Source organism: Rattus norvegicus, chromosome 1, assembly GCF_021556685.1.
Source record: "Rattus norvegicus strain SHRSP/BbbUtx chromosome 1, alternate assembly SHRSP_T2T, whole genome shotgun sequence".
Classification (NCBI taxonomy): domain Eukaryota; kingdom Metazoa; phylum Chordata; class Mammalia; order Rodentia; family Muridae; genus Rattus; species Rattus norvegicus.
The window spans coordinates 98,521,428-98,544,679 of NC_141534.1; the positions used below are offsets into that span (position 1 = coordinate 98,521,428).

The 23,252-nt window shown below is 50.3% G+C and overlaps 1 protein-coding gene and 2 long non-coding RNA genes across 5 annotated transcripts in view; 1 reads left to right on the forward strand and 2 right to left on the reverse strand.

Moving 5' to 3' along the window:
• Positions 1-23,252, reverse strand: part of Chst8 (carbohydrate sulfotransferase 8) — a 141,561-nt gene that overhangs the window by 24,682 nt on the left and 93,627 nt on the right.
• LOC108349467 (uncharacterized) lies at positions 144-5,663 on the reverse strand. Its single transcript, XR_015646320.1, has 3 exons — positions 5,558-5,663; positions 4,038-4,198; positions 144-434 (listed from the first exon to the last, which is right to left on the reverse strand). It is a non-coding gene; the product is annotated as an uncharacterized LOC108349467 (long non-coding RNA).
• On the forward strand, positions 5,718-8,351 carry LOC134483097 (uncharacterized). Its single transcript, XR_015646322.1, has 4 exons — positions 5,718-5,797; positions 6,131-7,222; positions 7,387-7,645; positions 8,223-8,351. It is a non-coding gene; the product is annotated as an uncharacterized LOC134483097 (long non-coding RNA).

Sequence of the window (23,252 nt, forward strand, 5' to 3'; positions counted from 1 at the left end):
TGGGCTGAGGGAAATTCCTTGTGCCCATATTAGGATGACTGTACCTGTCTGTCAAATCTCCTCTACAATGAATGTGTTTTCTTGTTTACATTTTATATCTTAATTAAGTTGTCAGAGAATGATGTGAACATATTTCAGAATGCTAAAGTGCCAGGTTGTTCTTATTTATTTAATATTTTAAAGCTATTTTGGGTTTTTTGGGGGGGCGGGGTGGGAGATCTCGCTTGCATCTCAGAACCCAACGCCTTTCATGGATCTGAAAAGGGAAGTGTTTCCAACAATGTCAGTTACCATTCATTTTCCAATGATCTTTGCCAGGCAAGGTAGAAACAGTGCCTTCTGTGGCGTCTGCTTTCTGGAAAAGTAAGCGCTGGGCAGTTCTTGTCCTTTGTGGATGGAGAGCCTGGGTAGAGGCCACTGGAGTCAGAGATGAGCTGTAGGGAGGCGGAGACCAGAGAAGATGGTGGCAGCCAGCCAGGCTGCTCAAGGCTGAGACTCCCTACAGAAATAACTCTGAGCTGCGGAAATCACCTCTCCCAAGGTCTCCACTCCCTCCCCAGGGCCACCTGCACCCCACAGCTGGTTCCAGTAGGGTTTGCAGGCTCCCTTTCCAGTCAGTCAGGACACAGCAGTGGAGCCATGACAGCTCCAGGGCTCCTTGTGGGATTAGCTGACTAAATCACAGCCAGATTCTGGTCCTCCTCCAATTCCTTCTCTACCCCACAGGAGTGGCCTCCAGGGTCACTCCCACCTCCACCTTCCTACTCTGCCACCCAGTGTACCTTTTGATGTCCTCAAGCTCCTCCCTCAGGAGTCTGGGAGTGCATATGCTAAGATGAAAGGTAGGAGGGATGATTTACCACTAGCCGGCTGGCACGGGAGACTCCAGAATGGGCGGGTAAGAAGAAACAGTAATGAGGCTGTTAGAATATGTACTGCTAGGGAATGAGGCTTACACACCAGTGAAATACTCTGGCGGGCACAAAAATGTATCCAAAAGTTGAAGACTGTGGGGAGGATGGTAATTTGGACAGTGAGCTGCCTACCAACTGCCTCTCTGTGAAGAAATTCTCAACTGGGTTTAGTTGTAGAGCCCAAGTCTAGATTCCACCAGTAAGAGGCTCAGTGGTAGAACCTCTGTCTAGAAACCCCCAGGGAGGGGCTGGGGGCGTGGCTCAGTGGTAGAGCTGCTGCCTAGAATCCCCCAGGGAGGGGCTGGGGGCGTGGCTCAGTGGTAGAGCCCCTGCCTAGAATCCCCCAGGGAGGGGCTGGGGGCGTGGCTCAGTGGTAGAGCCCCTGCCTAGAATCCCCCAGTGAGGGACGGGGGGCGTGGCTCAGTGGTAGAGCCCCTGCCTAGAATCCCCCAGTGAGGGACGGGGGGCGTGGCTCAGTGGTAGAGCCCCTGCCTAGAATCCCCCGGTGATGGATGGTGATAAAATAGTAGTAGAGCACTTGAGGTCTAATACTTAAGAGACTGAGAAAGGCAGGGAGGGAGGCCTTGAGGGCGGGAACGAGAAAGACAGAGATAGAGACAGAGGCAGAGAAAGTGGAAGCAGTAGGGAGGGGAGAGAAGGAGACAGAGAGAGAAGGAGAGAGAACGGGCTAGTATGTCTCCCAGGTATTACTCTAAGCCAGGCTGGGCACCTGACTAATTAGGAACGAGATGTGGAAAAATGAGTTGGAACATGAGGATTGCTACATGGGCATGTTTGTAGACTTCCCAGAGTCCTCTGGGCCTCAGAAGCACCGCAGCCTCCTGCAGTCTAGGTTGATGGTCACAGGTCTCTGCTGGGTAAGAACGTGTGTCCTCTGTAGAATCTGCCCACACATTCCCACAGAGCCAGCAACTAGACCCTTGCTGGGGACTTGTTCTGTTGCTAAGGGAAGTAAGGAATGATACCCAATACCCAGAGAAAGGCAAGGGATCAGGAAAACAGGCAGGCCAGGAACCAGGAGCCTAGGACTTACCACTGAGGGTGCTCAGTGAGAGAACAGACCATGACTTTGGCTGCAGAAGAATGATTTACAGAGGAGTGCTCTCCTGGGAGATGGGCTTTCAGCTTGTGGAATGGACCCCAGGAAAGATGCTCATAGGGTTGCACAGGGGAAAGCAAGCCATAGTGCTGATCCAACCGCTGTTGCAGATGGCAGGTAGAGAGCAGAGGCTGCCAGAGACAGCCCCTTCACAGGGGCACACACACGCTCAGACTATGAAGGGCTGGAGATTCCTCTGCTGAGTGTGTTTGTGGGAGACCTGGCATATCCCCCCTTCAGTGAAGGGCTGGCATCTAAGAGAGGTTCAAGACTGAGTGTGAAAGATGTCATTAGAGCCCTGGATTCTCCGGTAGATGGGAAGGACAGAATCCTGGAACAATCCAAGCCAGAAGGCGATGATCATCTATGCTAACCAAAACACACGCCCATCCCAGTGTCATCCCAGGGCTCACCTACAGACGGGTAATAGAACATGGCATCTCTAAGGATAAGAGAGATGGGTGACTAACAGGGAGGGTATTGATCAATAAACACACCAAAAAGAAACCAAGGAGGAGCTGGAGAGATGACTCAGTGGTTAAGAGCACTGGTTGCTCTTCCAGAGGTGCTGAGTTCAATTCCCAGCAACCACATGGTGGCTCACAACCGTCTGTAATGGGATCTGATGACTTCTTCTGGTGTGTCTGACGACAGCTATGGTAAACAAACAAACAAACAAACCAAGGAGGGCTGCCAGGAGGCAGAGGGCAGACCTCCCAATAAAAAGGCACAGCCATGCCCCAGATCCAGACCATGACAATCAAGAATGAGAGCAGATCCCTCATAAGAAGCCCTCCATGACATCACAGGAAATACACAGGGAAACGTCTTCAATCCCTCCCAGGGACCTGCTGTCACATCTGGGATACATATACACTGGAGAAAAGGGACACTCAACCATCCCAAGATTTTTGGTCCAAACAGATTTTTTTTCCTGGTTCTTTGGTCCCTGGGAGTCCTTGGTAGAGTGAGGACATACGAAGGTGGGTGATTAAGTGATCCTCCTGTAGCTCGTGCTGAGCTCATGGACTCCCGTCTGGTGGCCATTTCTCCTCTGTCCCTGGAGGTACAATCACAATGGATGCCTGTGATAACTGGCAGTGCCTCCGTGCCCTTGGCCTGTGCACACAACAATCATAGTAAGGGATGTTTGATGAAAGCTTAGAAAGTGACCCTTTGCTTTTCTGTGTTTGTTTGTTTGTTTATTTGTTTATTTCGTGTGAATAGACAGAAAACTCTATTTTGCTTTAGAGTCACAATCTAATTTTGGTGTTTTGAGGCAGGAGCTGGCCAGGTAGATTTGTCTTGTACTCTCAAATCCTCCCTTCCTAGCTTCTCAGGGGGTAGATTGTGGGCGACCACACCTGCTCAATTATTACTGTTATTGTTTTAATAAGCTCCCCGCTTTTGATACGGGGTCTCCTATAGACCAAGCTGGTTTCAAACTTACCATGTAGCTGAGGATAGCCCTCGAACTCTTAATCTTCCTGCCTCTACCTTCTGAGTGTGGGATTTCAGGTGTGTGCCAACCAATTTATGTAGTGCCAGGGATCGAAGCCAGAGCCTTGTGTATCATGGACAAGCATTCTACCCTCAGAGTCACAGCTCCAGTGTCTAGGCAGCCCCAGTCTCTCAGCTGCATCGGATGCTCTTGCAGAAAGCCCAACATGTCACAGGTAGAATAAGCAGAAAGCCTAGTTTAGGAGCTGGGGTTTCAAGCGTCGTTGATGTAGATAGTGTCATGACTGACAGCAGAAGGGAACATTCTGGCAAAGGTCTAAGGTCAGAAGGGCAAGTTACACTAGAGCAATGCAGCCCAGGCTTAGGCAGCACCGCAGATCCTAGGGTCACAGCTCATAAACCGGGAAGAGACAGTTTCAGGACCACGGACAGCTGCCCATATAGTTCCCACGCCCACCTCCCGTTCTGGGTCTAACTAACCCCAGGTCCTTATCTCTGGCACAGCGGGCCTATGGAAATGGAAGATAGGAAGTTTGTCCTACCTCTCAGCATTAATAACAGATAGTCTACAACTGCTTCAACAGCGTAGGCTGTTCCTTGTGGTCCTTCTTGTTCAGAAGCCAAGATATGTACACATAGCATGCTGTGCGGTGCCAATTCTGGGGGCCGATGTAAAAATAATTTGCCGGTAGAGATCTTCAGTCTTTAGTGAGGAAGGCAGATGGATGAGCACGGGTTAGACTCCAGGGGCCCTGGACTTTCTCAAGAGGGGTGTGTGTGTGTGTGTGTGTGTGTGTGTGTGTGTGTGTGGTGTATGAGATGGGGTGGAGAAAGACAGACTGAGGGAGAGAAGGAGGGAGGGAGAAAGCAAGAGGGAAGGGAAGGGGAAAGAGAGGGAGGGGAAGAGAGAAAGAGGAGAGAGGGAGGGAGGAAGGGAGACAGAGACACAGAGAGAGAGAGACAGAGACAGAGAGAGACAGAGACTAACTTCATGTTAAAATTTGCTGATCTCTGGTTTGGGACTCCTGGCTGGGCTCTAGTCCCAGTATATTAATCATTTTTGTACGGCTGTGATGGAGTACCTGCCCCAAACAACTTAAAAGGAAGAAGGATTTATTTCAGCTGGTGGTTTTGGAGGGCTAGCCCACAGTGACTTGGCTCCCCACTTCCCAGCTGGTGATGAAGCAGAGCACCACGCAAAGGGAGGGAACTATGCCATAGCTGGCTCTTCTCTCAGCAAGTAGAGAGCAAAGAGGAGACTAGACAGAGACCCGTGCTCAGAACCTGGCTTCTTCCATCGAGGCCCCACTTCCCAAGGTTTCTGGAACCTTTCAAAACAGTGCCATCAGTTGGGAACCAAACATTAACACATGAGTTTGGGATAGATGCTGTCATATTTTAAAAAAACAGCAGGAGCCCACCAGTTAGGGTCTAAAGAGATCTCCTCACTTCTAAGGACTGGGAATTTCTGCTAGAGAACCTCACATCCACAGTTTTCCCATGAACTAGCTTGAGGTTTTTCTCTGTATCTCTGTTTGTTTCTCTGTATCTCTCTCTGTCTCTGTCTCTCTGTGTTTCTCTGTCTGTCTCTGTCTGTCTCTCTCTGTGTTTGTGTCTGTGTCTCTGTCTCTCTCTGTCTCTCTCTGTCTATCTCTCTCTCTGTCTGTCTCTCTCTGTGTCTCTGTCTCTGTGTCTCTGTGTCTGTCTCTCTGTCTCTCTGTCTCTCTGTCTCTCTGTCTCTCTGTCTCTCTCTCTGTCTCTCTCTCTTTCTCTCTCTCTCTCTCTCTCTCTCTCTCTCTCTCTCTCTCTCTCTCTCTCTCTCTCTCTCTCTTCCAGACAGGACTTCTCTGTGTAGCCCTGGTTGTCCTGGAACTTGATCTGTACACCAGGATGGCCTTGAACTTGAGATCCTCTGCCTCCCAAGGCTGAGATTGAAGGCCTGCACCTCCACTGCCCAGCGTACTCAGCTGTCTTCAGGGTTTCTTAAGAAAGAAAGGTAAAGAAAGGTACCAGCCCAAGCTCATGATCCCATCTAATCCCAGGGTAAATTACAGCCACTCACAGCAAACTGACTTAGAAACATTCACTAGCATCTGGAAATATTAGAGCTGAGGTGATCTTTAAAAGACAGGGAGCAAGTGTCAACTAGAGGGAGTGTTCTGGGATGAGACTAACCAGTTCTGAATTCCATTCCACACTAAAGCTGATACATAGTTACTATGCAACTAGCCACTCCCACCATCCAGTCCTGCGGCAACTAGACCCACAAAGTAAACAAAAGGATTGTTGCCTAATCATCGAGGTGCGGGCGGTGGTGGTGGTGGTGGTGGTGGTGGTGGTGGTGGTGGTGGTGGTGGGTATTTGGGGCCAATCAGATTCTCTGAGAAGGATGACAAACAGATACCGTGAGAGGGAGGGAGGGTAGGAGGGGATTCTTGTTTCAGTGACTTCTGGTGGCTGTGCGTAGTCCGGGCGAGGCTGTAGAGTCAAGGCAAACTGTCCTCTGCTCAGTAACACTGCACGGGGCCAGAGGCAGACGAGGCAGAGGTGGGTGGTTGGAACTAAAAGCTAAACTGTGTCTCTGAATCCCCGTGAACTTACATTTTTCTTGCTTACCCTGCCTCTCTCTCGGCAGATGGAAAAGAAACGAACTGTGAAGGCAACCCCTCAGTTTCCCACGGTCAATGAGTTTCTGAAGGAGATGTAGGCTGGGGCTGTGCACACTGCCTGATTCCCTGAACTCAGCCGCGACTAGGAAGGCCTTCCGGAAGACCAGGGAAACGGGACCCCGGAGTCTTAAGGAATCAGGAGATTTCCCCACTTCCCCCTCTAGCCAGGAAACAGCCAGTGCAACTGTTAAAGAACTCAGGCCCTGACTCTGCAGATGTCAAAAGAGAACTAATATCTGTAGCAGAATAACGGCACAAGGGCTCCTTGCGGGATTCTGCTTCATTTAGAGTCAATTACTCTTTGCTTCTAAGAGGAACACAGCTTTGAAGTAATATGAGAACATATTTAATCCTGCCCTACCTGGGATACCCGTTTTGAGGCATTTTGCCAAAATCTCAGGCAGATGATTCCCGATTCCTTCTACTTCTACGTCTCTTTCATTATCCTAATGAATGCAGAGATCAAAAGTCCTAAATATTTCCCAGCAAACATTTCCGGGGGCCTCTAACTTGACAAGTGTATGACCCTGCACCCCAAGTAGGTTGATGGTGAGCAGGACATCACAGAGTCCCCACACGAGTCGTAGGATTTTAGAAGCAGTCAGAGTCATGGTATATTTATCTAGTCTTGAGCTTCAGGCTTAACGTCATTTCCTCATCAAGAATGGGGAAAAGGGTAATTGGATTTAAATGTCAAGATGTTCCAAGTGTTGGGGTGGAAGACACATGTCTGGTTTTTTTTTTTTTTTTTTTGCTACTTTTTTCCTTTGGTTTTATGATAATGAAAACTGAAACCACTTGTTGCTGGGAGATGGGAGTGAATCCATTAGGACTTGAAAAGAGGGGCAGCGATGGTCAGAGGGCAGGCGAGTGACTATCAGATGCAGACGGCAAGGGACACAAAGGGGTAAGAAAGCTTCGTGAGAGACTCAGCCAGGCACGGGACATCTGAAGAGGGACCAACGAGAGTCCAAAGGAAGAGCTGATTAGGACGGCAGTTGGGATGATGGCCACACTTCAGAGAAGACTGCATCAAGTTTTGCCGTCCCCCGAGAACAGTTAATTCTTTCCTGGGAGTTTTGGGAGATCTGTCTTGTGGCTTTTATTTTATTTTAAGAGCAGCCCTTGTGCCTCCCTTACGGCGACAGACTCATAGCCCTGAACCCCGAGTCAAAGAAAAGTGTCCTCCTTTAAGTTGCTTCTACCTGGGTCTTTGTTACAGGAAGAAACGTCAACGTAAGGAGCTAAGAGCATGGGAGGGGACCATGAAAGTCTACCTCAGTGGATGACACCGGGTTGTGGAGCAACGCAGATGGACTACATATTATTTCATAGGCTACTTTCTACATGACCACAAACCCCCAACTTCCAAAGTTTGTGGTAGGGAATTGGGGAAAGTAGCCAGATTGTTAGTGCTGGACACTTCCTGTAAGGATGAGACAAGTGTCTGGACTGGCTGTTCCCAGCTGAACCAAGGGCAGGTGAGCACCAAGTGGGCAAGCACTCCATTTGGCTTGGCAGTTGTGCATCCCCAACTGAGTGCCTTAGGGAGATCCTTTCTCAGTGAGAGTGGAGCCATCATGCTACAGGAGGGCAAAACTAGAACAGCGAGGAACTAGTTGTTGATCGTTACCAGATCCAAGAGCTTTTCTAAATAGCCCCCGGAAGCACCACGCATAGCCACTGGAAGTGCCGCCCATAGCCACCAAAAGTACCACTCACCACTCCTCCATTCTGATAGGAAGGCCTAGGGTTGGGGAATCCTGTGTGATCCTGATATGCAGCCATGGTGACCCTGGTGTGGTGGCCTGAAAGAGGATGGCCCCCGTAGGCTCATATATTTGAATACTTGGTCTATAGTTGGTGGAACTCTTTGGGAAGGATCAGGAGGTGTGGCCTTGGTGGAGGAAGTATGAAGTATGCCACTGGGGGTGGGATTTGAGGTTTCAAAAGCTCATGGCATTACCAGTTATCTCTCTCTCTCTCTCTCTCTCTCCCTCTCCCTCTCCCTCTCCCTCCTCCTCTCTGTGTCTGTGTCTCTCTGTCTCCTGCTTGTAGATCAGATGTAAGCTCTCAGCTATTGCTCCAGCACCATGCCTGCCTGTCTGCAGCCACGCTCCCTGCCATAATGGTCATGAACTCTAACCTTCTGGAACGATGAGCCCCTATTAAAAATTGTCTTGGTCATGTTTTTTTTTTTCTCTCACAGCAACAGAAAAGTAACTAACACACCTGGTTAGACTAGGCTTGCCCATCAATATTCATGATTAAGTGAAGTGAAGTGTTCAGTAGTTGGGGTGCAATGGGAACCACAGAATGAACACAATCTACTCCTGGCTGATCTCCAATGCTGACTTCCCAAACCACACCTGACCACTGTAGAAGTAACGTTTATGTGTCTGATGTAATTGTTGTATCTGAGGCTCACTGCCTCCGTCTGCTAACACAAGCCTAGTCCTGGAAACGTCTAACGTCTGTACAAACTAATCTAGGCCTAGAGTGGTTTCAGCCTCTGAGACTTGCTGCTGAGTAAGCTCACCCTTTCTTGTTCTTTCTGAGCTCTGGCTGACTGATTCAACTCAGCTGTTCTGACTCAAACTCCTTTCCAAGCTGACTGATTCAATCTGGCTTCTCTTGGCTTCTGACTGAAGTGCTCTGCTTGGCCTCATAGTAACGTTGGCAACTTGTTCTAATGTTCTAGATCCTTCTCATCCTCTGGCTTCAACTGCCTCTGTTGACCTGCACTGAACTGCACAAACTCATGAATGAACTCAACTCTACTGTGCTGTACTCACTGCACTGACTCTCGGCTGACTGACGAACTGACTGAACTCCACTCTCTTTCCTTACACTGCTCCTAAGTAGCCTCTCCTTTCTGTGCTGTTCTCATGTGAGTTGGGCACATCTTGTCTCTGAGTTATAATGTCAGATCTTTCTCTGACGCATCACTTTGCCCCTCAGTTAGATGTCACTTTCAAACATGGGCACTTTTTTCCCCCTACAAATTAACTTCATCTTCATTGTTTGGGATGAAAGGTGTGTACTTAGGGTGTATCTGTATTCCAGCCAGAGAGATTAAAGGTTTGTACTAAGGCTGAGCGACACCACAACTAGAAACATCCCTTCCCAGTAAACAACACAATCTTGGGGGCCACAGTGTGATCAAATATCCTGCAACAGACCATGAAGTCCTGTCTGGTCCTCTGTCTTCCAGTGTGCCACGTGTAAGTTCAGACAAGGAAAACAAATTGCTCAGCCTGATGTAGACTTTTGGCTACAGTCCAGCCTCAGAGGATTCCAGCTATTGTCTCCATTCAGGTGTTCTCCAAGGACAGAGGGCTTGTGGACGGTCTCTAGGCTTAGGGTCCCTAGCAGGGGAGCGATGGGAGATGTGCTTGCAAAAGAGCTGGTGATGGACTCCCGGGCTGCCTCCTGGTGTCAGTCTTCGTCGCCATGAATTGTTGGACTAAGGTCACCTATGGCTTCTCTCTGCAGGGAGCAGTCAAAGACACCACTACTTGGATGAATGGCATTGCAGAAAATAAGTATTTTTAATTAGAGACATGTGGAAGAGACACTCTACTCCATTACAGGCACTGAATATGGGATTGTGTTTTTTCTTGATGGGTCTGAAGATAAAATCTCTCTCTCTCTCTCTCTCTCTCTCTCTCTCTCTGTGTGTGTGTGTGTGTGTGTGTGTGTGTGTGTGTGTGCGCACGCGCAAGAGTTCTATGTGCAGAGAGGCGAGATGTCTTGGCTGGAGGCCTCCACCCTGCTTCCTCCCGCACCCATCCACATTCTCCCACCAGGGGGGCATTTGACACTTTGCCCGGTTTGCACTGTCTCCCTTCCAGCTCAGTTGCTCTGCCTGTGAGGTATTTAAAGCCTTGTCTTCTGGATGTGTCCATCATTCTCCGTGTGAGCAAGGTCAGTCCTCTGTGGGAGGAAGGCTCTAGGCAGACAGGGGAGGAACCTGTAGCTTCCCTGTCCCTCTCTCTTCATCCCTTCCCAGCCAGACTGTTGGCAAGAATAGTCTGCCAACGGCTGGGATTCTCTGATCCAAAGCCAGGCCTGGCCCTGCAGCTTACCAGCAAGCACATGCCTTTAAAAGGAAGCCTCTTCTCCCCTGGGCCGGGAACTTCCCCGCCTGATGCGTTTCAGTCTCTGGGCTTGCCGCAGCCTGAAGTATCCTCAGATGTCCCCACTCGCCCTCTGCTTGGCCTGATGCTGGGGGCAAAGGTTGTTTGATGACCGAGCTGGGTAAGAGACATGGTCCCCAGAGTCCCTCTTCAGGTTGCTATCCGCTCCCCCAGCCCCAGGTCTGGGAGGAGTTTGTTAGGCTTTGACATTCACAGGCTGAAGTTCTGAATGCTCAGCCCTAAGCCTGGGTTGCCTCAAAGGCTATGTGGTGTTTGGGAGACGGGGGCAGCTGGCTGAAGTGGGTCGCTGGGAGCAGAGCATATGGAAACCATACCTTCCCTGGTTCTCGCTCTGTCGACTCCGAGTTCCACTGTGTGAAGAGAGGCCTGTGACGTGTTCCTGTCTGCACGCCCTCCCCACACGGTGGAATGAAATCCACCCAGAACCAAGAACCACAGTAAACTTTCGCCCCTGTCTCTTTTTTAAAAGATTTATTTTATTATTTATATGAGGACACTGTCCAGAAGAGGGCAGCAGATCCCACGACAGATGGTTGTGAGCCACCGTGTGGTTGCTGGGATTTGAACTCAGGACCTCTGGAAGAGCAGTCAGTGCTCTTAACCGCTGAGCCACCTCTCCAGCCCCAAACTTCCATCTTTTAAGGGATTTTTCTCACACACTTTGTCACGGTGATGAGAAAAGTAACTGACACAGGACTTAGGTGGGACTGGAACTCCTAGAGAGGCAGAGGGTATTGGCGACCGCTCACTGCTGCTGTGCTCTGGCTTAGCACGCAACACAACCCTCCTGTCAGTCAGACAGAAGAACCTTCTCCTGGGAGTCACAGGCCTGGCTCCTGGCTGAGTGCCACTCTCATCCCCTCACCTCCATCCCACCAGAGGTGCAGCCCTGTGCCTACGTCCTCTGTGGGCCCAAGCCCTCATCTTCTCACACAGAGCGGGACCTGGCCTTAGAGAGTGCATAGGATCAGCAACTGAGGCTCACAAGTGTCTCCCTCCCAGCAGGCCGCAGCGCCACATGAGGGTCTTGAACGGGGCTCCTAAACATAAAGTGGGACGATGTTTGGGCTCTTAGTAACACGTTGTCTCAGCTATGAGGCTATGAGCATCTGTGCCTAAGTCTGTGACACTCCCCTGTAACCCTAGAGCTCAGGAACACTGAAGAAAGGGAGGCAGAAATGTACGAGCGTGAGGAGGAGCACTGTGAAACTGTCTTCTCCACGTGACACGGCTGTCACACCCACAAATGCAAAGCAGCATCCTTCAGTATTTCATCAGGACTGTGAAAGAGTCCAGAGAAGCTACAGGCAGCTATCGGTTGCTAGGAGAGGAGCTACAGGCAGCTATCGGTTGCTAGGAGAGGAGCTACAGGCAGCTATCGGTTGCTAGGAGAGGAGGAGTCACTTTTTTCAGAGGTGTATCCACTGGTAGGTGGAACCATGTACGCTCTAGTAAGTAATTCTCTTTATAAGTAGGCCCTAATTAAACCCAGTGGGCCACCAAATAACAACAACAGCAACAACAAAACAAAAACAAAACATGAATGCAGGGGGTCGGAGGGGCGGTTGGGAAAGAAGAGATCCATTGGAAGAGGGGATGAATGAGATCCAAATACGTTATATCCATGCATGGAACTGTCAGATAACGAATACAAGTGGATTTTAGAAAAAGAGGAGGGTGAGGAGGGAGGAAGGCCAGAGAGTATAAACTGCAAGTGCATTTATAAAAGGAAGAAAAGTAGGAGCTGTTGCAGAGGAGGCAGGCGGAGGCTGCCATTCGCAGCCATGTACGGCTCAGAGCAGGGATTTAGAAGTCTCCCCGGAGGCCCGGATGTTAAAAAGGCTTAGACTCCAGCACATGGTGCGATTGGGAGGCTAAGGAACCTTTAAGAGGTGACACGTAGTGGCAGAAAGTTAGGTCATCTGGGGTTGTGCCTTCAAGAGGGTTTGTTGGACCCCAGTCTCTTCTTTCTTTGTGCTTCCTTTTCTTTCTGGCAACTATGACCTGAGCAAGGTGTTTAACCGCACACCGATGCCCTCTGCCTCGCCACAGGCATAGGAGCAATGGTTCCATAAGCAACCACAGTCTGAAACCTTTTCTCATTGTAAGTCGATTATCTCTGATATTTTGCCACAGTAGTGGGAAGCTGACTAACACATTTCGTAATGGGCTGTGGTATAATTAAGGACTCATCTGGACTTTGCCCCCAGGTTCCCGACACACGACTGCAAAACCTCCTATAATTTCCTACCCGACGGAATATCTCATTATGCAAATGAGGTCGCTTAGCCTCAAGATGGAGGCCAGTTACCAGAAATATCAAACACTTGAAATGGAGGATGACTGATATCCAAGGAGTGGCACTGGGGATTAAGATCAATCATGTGGCCAATAAATCTGGACTACTCATAATTAAATAATACCCTGTTTAAAACTCTGAGAAATGGGAGCTGGAGAAATAGCTCAGTGGTTAAGAGCATTGTCTGCTCTTCCATAGGACTGTATTTAACTTGCAGCAGCAAACACATGGGGACTCACATTGGCCTGTTAACACCAGTACCAAGGGGTCTGGCGCCCTCTTCTGGCCTCTGTGAGCACTGTACTCATGTGGTGCACATACACACATGCAGGCAAAACACCTCCATATGCATAATTATAAACAAATTATTGGTGTATTAATTAAAACAATATATTTATAATAATTAAATAATAAATAAAAATAGTAATTAAAAATAAAATTCTGGAGAACAACGATTGGGGACCTTCCGGGTGATGTGCTGGGATGGTCATGAGTCTGAACTCGAGGGAACAAGGACAGGAAAGCTTTGTCTTCAGAGTTCAACTATAGCCTCTGCTCTAGGTGGATCCTTCTAGAAACGGTTGTCAGGAAAGCACATCCCTGAACTCTTCAGATCTTTCTAACAATCCTTGAACACGAAGTAGCCACACAAACTCCCCAGTCTGAATAAGCAGTGGTAGCCTGGGGACCCCTCGTGTAGCTGGTGTCTGAAGTAAGACCAGTTTTATGGAGGACTCTGTCCTCAACTTGTGGGGTTGGATGTTAACTGTGGGTGGCCAATGTCACAGTTTGATTGCAGCACAGACCAGCTGGGGGTGGCCCAGAACAGGAGCTCAGTGGGAGCTTCCCATAGCTGATGGGGAACAACAATTCCTGATACAAAGACTGGACAATAGGGCCTCCAAAGTGGATGACACTACCTCGTTCTTTTTTTTTTTTTTCTTCTTTTTTTTGGAGCTGGGGACCGAACCCAGGGCCTTGCGCTTCCTAGGTAAGCACTCTACCACTGAGCTAAATCCCCAGCCCCACTAACCTCGTTCTTAAAGCGGGGGTAACTGTGAGCTACAGGGGGCTGGTTTTCAAGGGGTTCAAAAGAAAGACTCCACTGTAGTGGATCCCAACTTGGAAGCGAACTCATAGGTCAAGTGCACACAGTGGAAGACCTGGCTGGGTGAAAGAAAAATTCCACCATGGATTACAGGGGTCACATAGCAAGGAGAGCCCCTTGTTCCTATGCCTCAATCACAACACAACGGAGGCTGTGGCAGCTGCCCTCACTGGGTCTGTGGTAGGAATGTGTCAGAACTTCTCACGTTGCTGTGGCAAACTACTTGACTGAAATGACTTAAGGTTGCAAAGATCTGTCTGGGCTCACAGTTTCAGCTCGGTGTAGCAAGGAAGGAGTTGGGAGGTTGTGGCAGCAGGAGCATGCACCAGAGATGTCTCACAGCTTGGTGGACCAGGAAGCAAAAAGCTAGACCAGGGCAGTCTCTGTAGCCTCAAAGTCCTGCCCCCCGTGACATACGACTGCCGGCCATGCCTCAAAACCATGTCAGGTGTTGGTGACCAAGTGTTCAAATACAAAAGCTAGTGGGGATGTTTCTCATTTGAACCATAACGTAGCAAACCAGAGAATCTAGCCACCCACCCCTGCTCCAGAGTGACTCAAAGAGAACTTGAACCCTGTCTTTAAGGAACACCATACTCCAGAGTCATAAAATCTAACTGAGAAAGATCACATCTCTGCTTGGCCTCATGCTAGCTACAGTTTCCACACTCTCTCCTTTGACACAAAGTGCCATGTGATATAAGTTCCATTATAGATATCCCCCACTGAACAATGGTTCAATGTACGATTTTTCAACTTGAAAATGTTGGGTTACTTTTACCTTTAATTAGACATATGCATGTGTCTGTGTATAAGTGCATGAGAGTGCAGAACTCAAAGAGACCAGAAGAGGGCATCAAAGCCCCCGGAACTGGGATTTTAGGAGGTTGTGGGCTGTCTGACAGGGTGTTAGCAACCAAATCTGGGTCTTCTGCCGGAGCAATGGGTGCTCTTAACTGCTGAGCAGTCTCTCCCACCCCCCTTTCAACTTTATGAAGGAGAGGAAGCAATATGTACTCTATGAAGGTTGAATTTGTATGTTTCCCCCTCAACTGCTTTGTTTACTCACTAGTGCTGGGTAGTGGCAACAAGTTACAGGTTTGGCCACATGGTCGTTTAGGGGAAGCAAGTGGCCCTGCATTGCAGGCTGTGCTCCTAAGCTAGCATGCTTGGTAGGCAGAGTGCACTGAACGTATGTGTGACTTAAGATTACTTCATGCGGGGCTGGAGAGATGGCTCAGCGGTTAAGAGCACCCGACTGCTCTTCCAGAGGTCATGAGTTCAATTCCCAGCAACCACATGGTGGCTCACAACCATCTGTAAAGAGATCTGATGCCCTCTTCTGGTGTATCTGAAGACAGCTACAGTGTACTTATATATAATAAATGATTAAATCTTTAAAAAAAAATTACTTCATACACAGTGGAATTTTATTCAGCTGCCAAGAACAATGCTGCCAAGAACTTTTTTCCCCAATGGATAGAACTGGGGGCTGTTGTTTAATACAAACTAGACTCAGACAAAAGTCATGTTTTCTCTCAGATGCAGGACCAAGGCACAGGTATCTTGCAATTTGGGGCCAGCCTGGTCTACAACAGCAGCAGCAACAACAATGCCAGCCTGCAAACAAATAAAACCATCAAAACCAAAGCAAATTAAAAAAACCACATATCTTAAAATTCCAGAAAGCTGGAAATAAAGGAGACATAGTAGATATATCCATTGAGAAATAAGCGCGCGCGCGCACACACACACACACACACACACCTCAAGAAGAGCCAGAGATAGCTCAGTGCTTAAAAGCTTCCAGAGGACCAAGATTTAATTCTCAACACCCACATGATGGCACAACTAACCCCAGTTCCAGTGGATCTGAGTCTCTCTTCCGGTCTCTGTGACCATGTCATGCATATGGTGCACAGACATGTAGTAAAAATACCAATACACATAAAATACAAATAAATAAGTGTCTCTTAAGGGATTAAAGGATTGGGAGGTAGAGAGCTGGCTCAGTGGTTAAAAGCCCTGGCTGCTTTTCCAAAGGACCCAGGATTGATTCCCAGCACCCATATGGCAGCTCACGCCTGTCTGTTACTCCAGTTCCAGGGGATCTGACACCCTCACATAGACACATATGGAGGCAGAACATCAATGTACGAGAGAGAGAGAGAGAGAGAGAGAGAGAGAGAGAGAGACAGAGAGAGACAGAGAGAGACAGAGACAGAGAGACAGAGAGAGAGACAGAGAGGACAGAGAAAGAGAAGACAGAGACAGAAAGACAGAGACAGAGAGAGACAGAGAGACAGAGAGAGAGAAAGACAGAGAGACAGACACAGAGAGACAGAGAGACAGAGACAGAGAGAGACAGAGAGGCAGACAGAGAGACAGAGAGACAGACAGAGAGAGATAGAGAGGCAGAGACAGAGAGAGACAGAGACAGAGACAGAGAGACACAGAGAGAGACAGAGACAGAGAGACACAGAGAGACAGACAGAGAGACAGAGACAGAGAGAGAAGAATCTGACAGCATCAGCTCTCCCAGTAGGAACTCCGAGCTCCCAGTGGTTTCTGGGCACAATCATCTCCTCAGCCACCAGTGCTCCAATAAACCTGCTTTCTTCCCCACCATCTCTGCCTGCCGAATGCTGGCTTTCAGGGGGGAGAGCAGACAGACGTAGTTTAGACGTGACACTCAGCAGCAAGCCCTAATGTGGAGAGGGAAAATGAAACCCAGACGCTCTGTCCTGTTCCTGCAAAGGCAGGTGACAGGGTGACTGTGGTGCGACACAGCTTCATTGTAAGCTGAGGAGGATCCGTGGTAACCTCATTCCCTTTACCTAGTTGTATTTCCCTTCAGAGAGAGGAACTATTTTCAGAAAATTTCTCCCAAGTAGTCTCTCAGCATTGTCCTTGCCAAATCTCTGTTTCTTTGCATGGCAGCCAGGGTAACCTTTTATAGTATAAACTCTTCACAAGACGACTTCAGTCATATCTCACGAGCGGTAGGCAGCCACTTTAGAATCCCCTATGAGGGGCTGGGGGCGTGGCTCAGTGGTAGAGCTCTGCCTAGAATCCCCCAGTGAGGGGCTGGGGGCGTGGCTCAGTGGTAGAGCCCCTGCCTAGAATCTCCCAATGAGGGCCTGGGGGCGTGGGTCAGTAGCAGAGAGCTTACCTAGAATGTACAAGATCCTAGGTTCAATCTCCAGTGCTCTGCCATCAGCTCAGGGATCCCTGCTTTCCTTGTTACCTTCAACTTTTTGAGATGCTACCAAGGGGGAAGTTTCCTTTTTCCCATGATGCCCCAACACAAAAAGAGGCCCAGCCCTTTAGAGGACCTTCCAACATCCACCCGAAGGACCGAGCTTCTAGAACATGACTCACTCAAACCATATCCGAACCACAGCAGATATAGTTGAAGGGAGGAAAAAGCTATTCTAAAAGCCTCCTCCCCTTGGCTATCGGTGGCACCCTAAGGCAGCATGGGTACCAACTCGGACTTGAGGAGGCTTAACTAGATGATGCCCAAGGCATCCCGTCTGCGTTTACCGGAGAGTACCTAAATAGTCTGGGATGAGGTAGGTCTAGTGCTAAAAATGTAAAATGTAATGAGTGGCACATCTGCTGTGCCAGAACCCACTTGAGCTGCCATGAGTGTGGCCATGAACCAGCTACGGAGCTAATGGCACTCACTGGGGTCTCAGTGCTCCACTCAAAACAGCTCCACGTTGGTCTGCTGATTGCCCCCGGTCTGCCCTTGGCTCAGCCACCCCATCTGGGTGAACTGGTAATTTCTCTGCATCCCAAGAGTGCAGTCTGATTGGGTTTGGGGCTCAGCAAAAGTAGTAGAGTCCAGAAGAGACAGTCACCAGGAGGGAAGGCACACAGGTTATACAAACAGTATAGGAGCTGGAAGGCAGCCACTAGCCTGCTCCTGCAGGAGGCTTCCCCAGAGAGCAGATCCACTTGGCACCTGGTCACGGTAATTACCGCTGAACTTTAAAACCTAACGCAGCAAAACCACAAATATTTAACATGTGCTTCTCCTCCCGGGGGCCCCTCCTGAGGAGACACGAGCAAACGGTCAGATTCACAACATGAACTCCCAAGTCTGTTCACAGACCAGAGTGATGAAGAAGCCAGCCAATGGGAGCCACGGTGCTCCAGCAAGCTTCGAGGCCTAGCCTCCAGCGTCCTCTGGCTACCACAGACTCCTGGCTTCTGGAAGCCTACTCTGGTACTTCATAGCATAGGCATGCGCCAACGTTCCTGTGCATGGATGCACACATACAGTTTGGCAAGGCCCAGAAGCATTTATGTTCTGTGCGTAAAAAACGTGCCCTTACCCTCCTCCCTGGTGAGTGTGGCCCGGCCGAGAGCACCATAGCAGCCTGGTTTAGCTTGCCATGTTGGCACAAGTTGTGAGCCTGTTTTGGAGGACTTCTGGGATGGGATGTTTGAGGTACCTAGTTTTTTCCCATGCTAAGAACATAAAGTCAGCCTGTGAGCAGTGGTTTGAAGAATAGCAAGTATTGTAAGGATTCCAACTGTGGGATTCAGGTTGGGGATTTAGGTCAGTGGTAGAGCGCTTGCCTAGGAAGCACAAGGCCCTGGGTTCGGTCCCCAGCTCCGGAAAAAAACAAAACCAACTGTGGGATTCATTCAGAGGACCATCTAGTGGTTCTCTGTAACAAGTAAGGAAAGGGATGGGGATAGATTAGACCCATCTCCATCCTGCTTCCTACCCAGAAAGGATCTCGGGGGTCCAAAGGCTTGTTTCACCTCCAGACTGATGCCTCACACTGACAGGGCTTAGTGCTGGAGCCCAGTTGGCCACCAAGAATGCAAGTGACTTGCTACAGCAAGTGACCTCCAGACTCCATGCTGGCTGCTACCCACTAGATCAGCAGAAAGAGGACCACCTCCAGGGCAGAGCCTGATTGGCTGCATCCTCTGGGGTTCCCTGTGCTTGAATTACACCCCATGAACAGACCCTGGACCAGGCCACTCTGAGAGAGAATGTGGCTGAAACCTGCGGGCCCCATTCTCCTAGTTCACCTCTTATCACCCAAGTTGAGATCCCCAGAGTCTCCCCTCCAACCCAGGTTTGGGAGACTCCTCCAGAGGAGGTCTCTGGAGGTGCTGGGAAGTCAAGAAATAAAACCATCCTCTTAGTGACATCTGGGATAGATGGTGAGAAGGAAACAGGGAATCCCTGGGCTAAAGCTCTGGGGAAAATCTCCAAGGGGATTGATTCCTGAGGCCCCACAGTGACACAGCAGGCCCCTGGGCCACATCAGTGACCCCCCACCCCACACACACACCGAGAGAGAGAGAGAGAGAGAGAGAGAGAGAGAGAGAGAGAGAGAGAGAGAGAGAGAGAGAAAGGAGAGACTGCAATGTGTGGCCCAGGCTAGCCCTCGCTTCCTCAGTGCTGAAGTAACAGGCATGTGTCACTAAATTACATACATTACCACTGTGTTTTAGTTTTTGCCTTTGCAAATTTCATTACAGGGAATTTGAAATGTGAAGGATTAGAACTTTTGGCTCAGCCCATTTTGGAAGAGCCCCTAACAGTTGTGGATGGGCACACTCAGGTACAGGGTACCACAGAAGCTGTGTGTGTGTGTGTGTGTGTGTGTGTGTGTGTGTGTGTGTGTGTGTGTGTGTGTTGGGGGGTGGTGTGGTGCTGCTGCTGGTGTCAGCCTGCAAGTAAACGGAGATAGAGGCCCTTCCTAACCCTGTTCAGCTTCAAAGACTTGTGAGCCTCCCTCCCCCACATACTATAAACCACGTGCACACACACCTGTATCCATTATGACACTGCTTTCTCATACATCCTACGTGTAACCAGAGCCAAGCAGGACTCCTGCTGGGAGCTGTGCCTGGCAGATGCTCTCCTGGAGCACTGGAAAACCACCACCTCCTCCTCCTGGGGTTCCCATCATGCCCTATGGTACTTCCTCAGGGAACTGCAAGAACCCCTCCCCCTACTTCTCTGCACTCAAGCTCTAGCTGGGACATACCCAGGGGACAACTGCAGAAAGGGTGGGCTCCCCAGATGCACTTCTGTCCCTGTCCTCACAAAGCAGGCCTCTCTATGTCACCGGGCTTAGGAACCTTACACTGCTACCTGGAGTAAGTCTTCCCTGACTGAGCCCGCTCTGCTCTGGAAGCTCCAAGGGTGGGGAGAGAACAGTGAGGTGGGAAAGGACACTGAGCAGGAGTCAGAGCTCTGACCTCTCCTGGCTCTCCAGCTGCCCCTGGCAGAGTGGAGCCCACCCACCAGCAGCAGCCAGATTTGCAGCGGCACACGGTGGGGGGAAGGGCTTCCTGGAGGCTGCTGCCATGCATTTTAAGGTGTCTTCAATTATTCATGGAGATTTGGAAGAGCTGTCTGCCTGCCTGGAGCCGCCCCGCAGCCACACTTTGCAGGATAGAAGCTCACTGCTCCTCTGTCTGTGCCCCATGGGGGAACTCAGGTGTCCTCCTTTGGAATAAAGGAGCCATTGGGAAGGCAAGGCCCCCCTCCCATGCGGTTCCTGGCCCTAGTGGGTAGGAACTGGCTGTCTCCTGCTCTCTTTGTATCTCCCCTTTCTTCTGAGAGGTGCACAGGATTAAGGGACAGGACACAGCTACAGCCTTAGGGCAGCTCCTGTCAGGAAAAGGCATGCCCAACACGGAGAGGGTGGACTGGATCTGCACAGAGTCTAGGAAGGCTCTTGATTCCTAGAACCAGACAGCCAAGCCTAGCCAAGAAGGATGTAGTTAGTCTGAGGCCAGAGTGGTTTGCTTCACCCACACACAGCTGCTGCCAGCATCCATGTGAAGTTGGAGGTTACCCAGGTCTAGGCACAATACCCAGTAAACCAAGCACAATACTAGGGAGGGGGGTACCCACCTACTGCTTCTGTTTCTAATCTGCCCACCTCCATGCACATCAGCACTTACTTCCTCAGGACTCATGCCATCTGAATTAGCGACATCATACACTAAGGCGGACACAGGTTGCAGAATCCAGCTGGACCAACTTGCTTGGTCTATGTCAAAGGACTTGGATCTGACGTGCTCATTCTCAGATGGGCAAGAATTGAGAAGCCTTGGAAGTGCCAGGGCCTCCCCTGAGGAGAAGGACATTTGGGTTTCAAGCATTCAGGTTCCGGTGACACTGAGATGGCACCTGTGTGTGTCTCTCCTTGATGCTGTCCCTTGTGAAGAAATGCTCCCATCCAACCCAGGTCCTCCCCGGTTAGGAACCTACTTTTCTCCAGCAGAAAGGACAACAGGCAAATGCAGAGCCACCTGCCCCAGGTGAGAGCAACAGGGGAATGTTCCAGACTGGGAAAGCCTAGAAGGCATGCCACCTCCTAGAGAGATGACTCAGGGTCCCCAAGGGAGTATCTGGTATACAGTCATACCGTATGACGAATACAGGTCCCCTACATGCACATGCAGGTGCAGAGTGCACAGGTAAATGCTTTCCATAGCTTGTGCCTGTGCCATCTTGAAGGAAAACATTCAGATGGGCACACATGGACACAGGAGGGATCCTGGCATGCTCCAAAGGCCCGGGCACTCGGGCATTCAGCCTCCAGAAGTGCGTGTGTGTGCGTGTCACACACACACACACACACACACACACACACAACGTGAGAGACAGACACAGAATCAGAGACACGGAGAGACAGACAGAGAGATAGAAAGAGACAAACATCTGCTCCCTCCTGCACACACAGCCCCCTCAATCCCTCCAGGATCACATGGAGGAAACTTGGGCCAGGTCAGCACCCTAGACTTGGCAGCGGAGTGTGGCCCAGGAAACTTTGCTGGTGCCTTCTGGGATGGGAGCCACGCAGATGTTTAGCAGGGTGAATACCGGGTGAAAAATGATTAGCTGTCACTCAGCGCTCGATGGATGCAGCCTTCCCTCTACCCCTGCTCTCAGCAAAAGGCTGCCGTGTTATTGATCCACTTAGTGCATTCAGATCAGCAGCCGCACACGGGCCGAGGCGTGATTAGCTGAAGAACATGGAAGCTGGGTGGGCTACGGTGGGGCGAGGGCTGCAGGGGTGGGCTACGGTGGGGCGAGGGCTGCAGGGGTGGGCTATGGTGGGGCGAGGGCTGCAGGGGTGGGCTACGGTGGGGCGAGGGCTGCAGGGGTGGGCTACGGTGGGGTGAGGGCTGCAGGGGTGGGCTGAGGGCTGCAGGGGTGCTCCTTCCAGGTCGCCCCTGCCTCCTGAAGGGTCACTGAGCTAGGAGATACTTAGGCTAGGAGGCCCAATACTTTTTTCTTCTGGAAACGTTGTCTCCAGTCAGGTCCCTCCTGGATCATGTTACCAAGCATAAATTCCCAGGCCTTGTTGCAGGGGGAGGGATAACATGAGGGAATAAAATTATGAGAAGGGCAGAGGCAAAAAAAAAACCCTGGTGACAAGACCCCAAGGGTACTGAGGTATGAGGCACGGGAAACCATCAGATCTGGAAATGCTAAGCGACTCACCTGCTTCCCAGGAGAGCCTGGTCCACATGAAGGATAGTGGCCTTAAATCTAATAAATCCTCGCAGAACTTCCCTTATTCATTCCTTATACTACCCACCCATCCATCCACCCATCCATCCATCCATCCACCCACCCACCCATCCCACCACCCATCCCATCCCACCACCCATCCATCCCACTACTCACCCACCCACCCATCCATCCATCCATCCACCCACCCACCCATCCATCCATCCACCCACCCACCCACCCATCCATCCATTCACCCACCCACCAATCCATCCATCCATCCATCCATCCATCCATCCATCCATCTTTCCACCCACTAACCTACCCATTGTCCTTCTGTCCATTTGACCACTAATCCATCCTTCTGTCCACTCAACAAACATTTATGAATCACCTGGCATATACTACGAAGGAAGCTTGGAGTGGAAAGACAGACGGGACCTGAGTCCTGCCCCAAGAACCATCAGAAGACAGGGCAATAAAAATGTCATGAGCTGGCTCAGGGCGCCCTCTGCTGGCACGAAGGCAAATACACCACTGGACACATCACTGAACAGCCCCAACCTCAGAAAGGTGTTCAGAGACTGGCAGCCTTTCCACTGAGCCCTGCCTTGTCCCACAAAGCTTTCCTTTGTGAATATGTGGTTCAAGGATCAACTTGCATTGAGCCTGGGGATGGTTACAAGGGCAATTGTGTCTCTGATCATAGCATGCCCACCCAGGGTGAGAGGCATCAGTCCTCGATTGCTCCCAGACGAGACAGTGACAGCAGCCACTCTGATCTGGGTCATGATGGACATGACCGTCCACCATGGAGGAAATGCTTCTCAGACACCAGCCCCAGTTCCCTGGCTCTGCTCTCTATCACAGGAGAGAGTAAGCTGAGGGGGAAGGCAGAGAGGCCTGGTGCCCTGACACTGCTTGCCTTGCTCTGACTTGCTCCTGCCTCTCTATCTTTCTGGCTTCGCCATGATCACTTGGGCTAGGTAATTCTCTGTGAGTCAGTAGAAGCCAA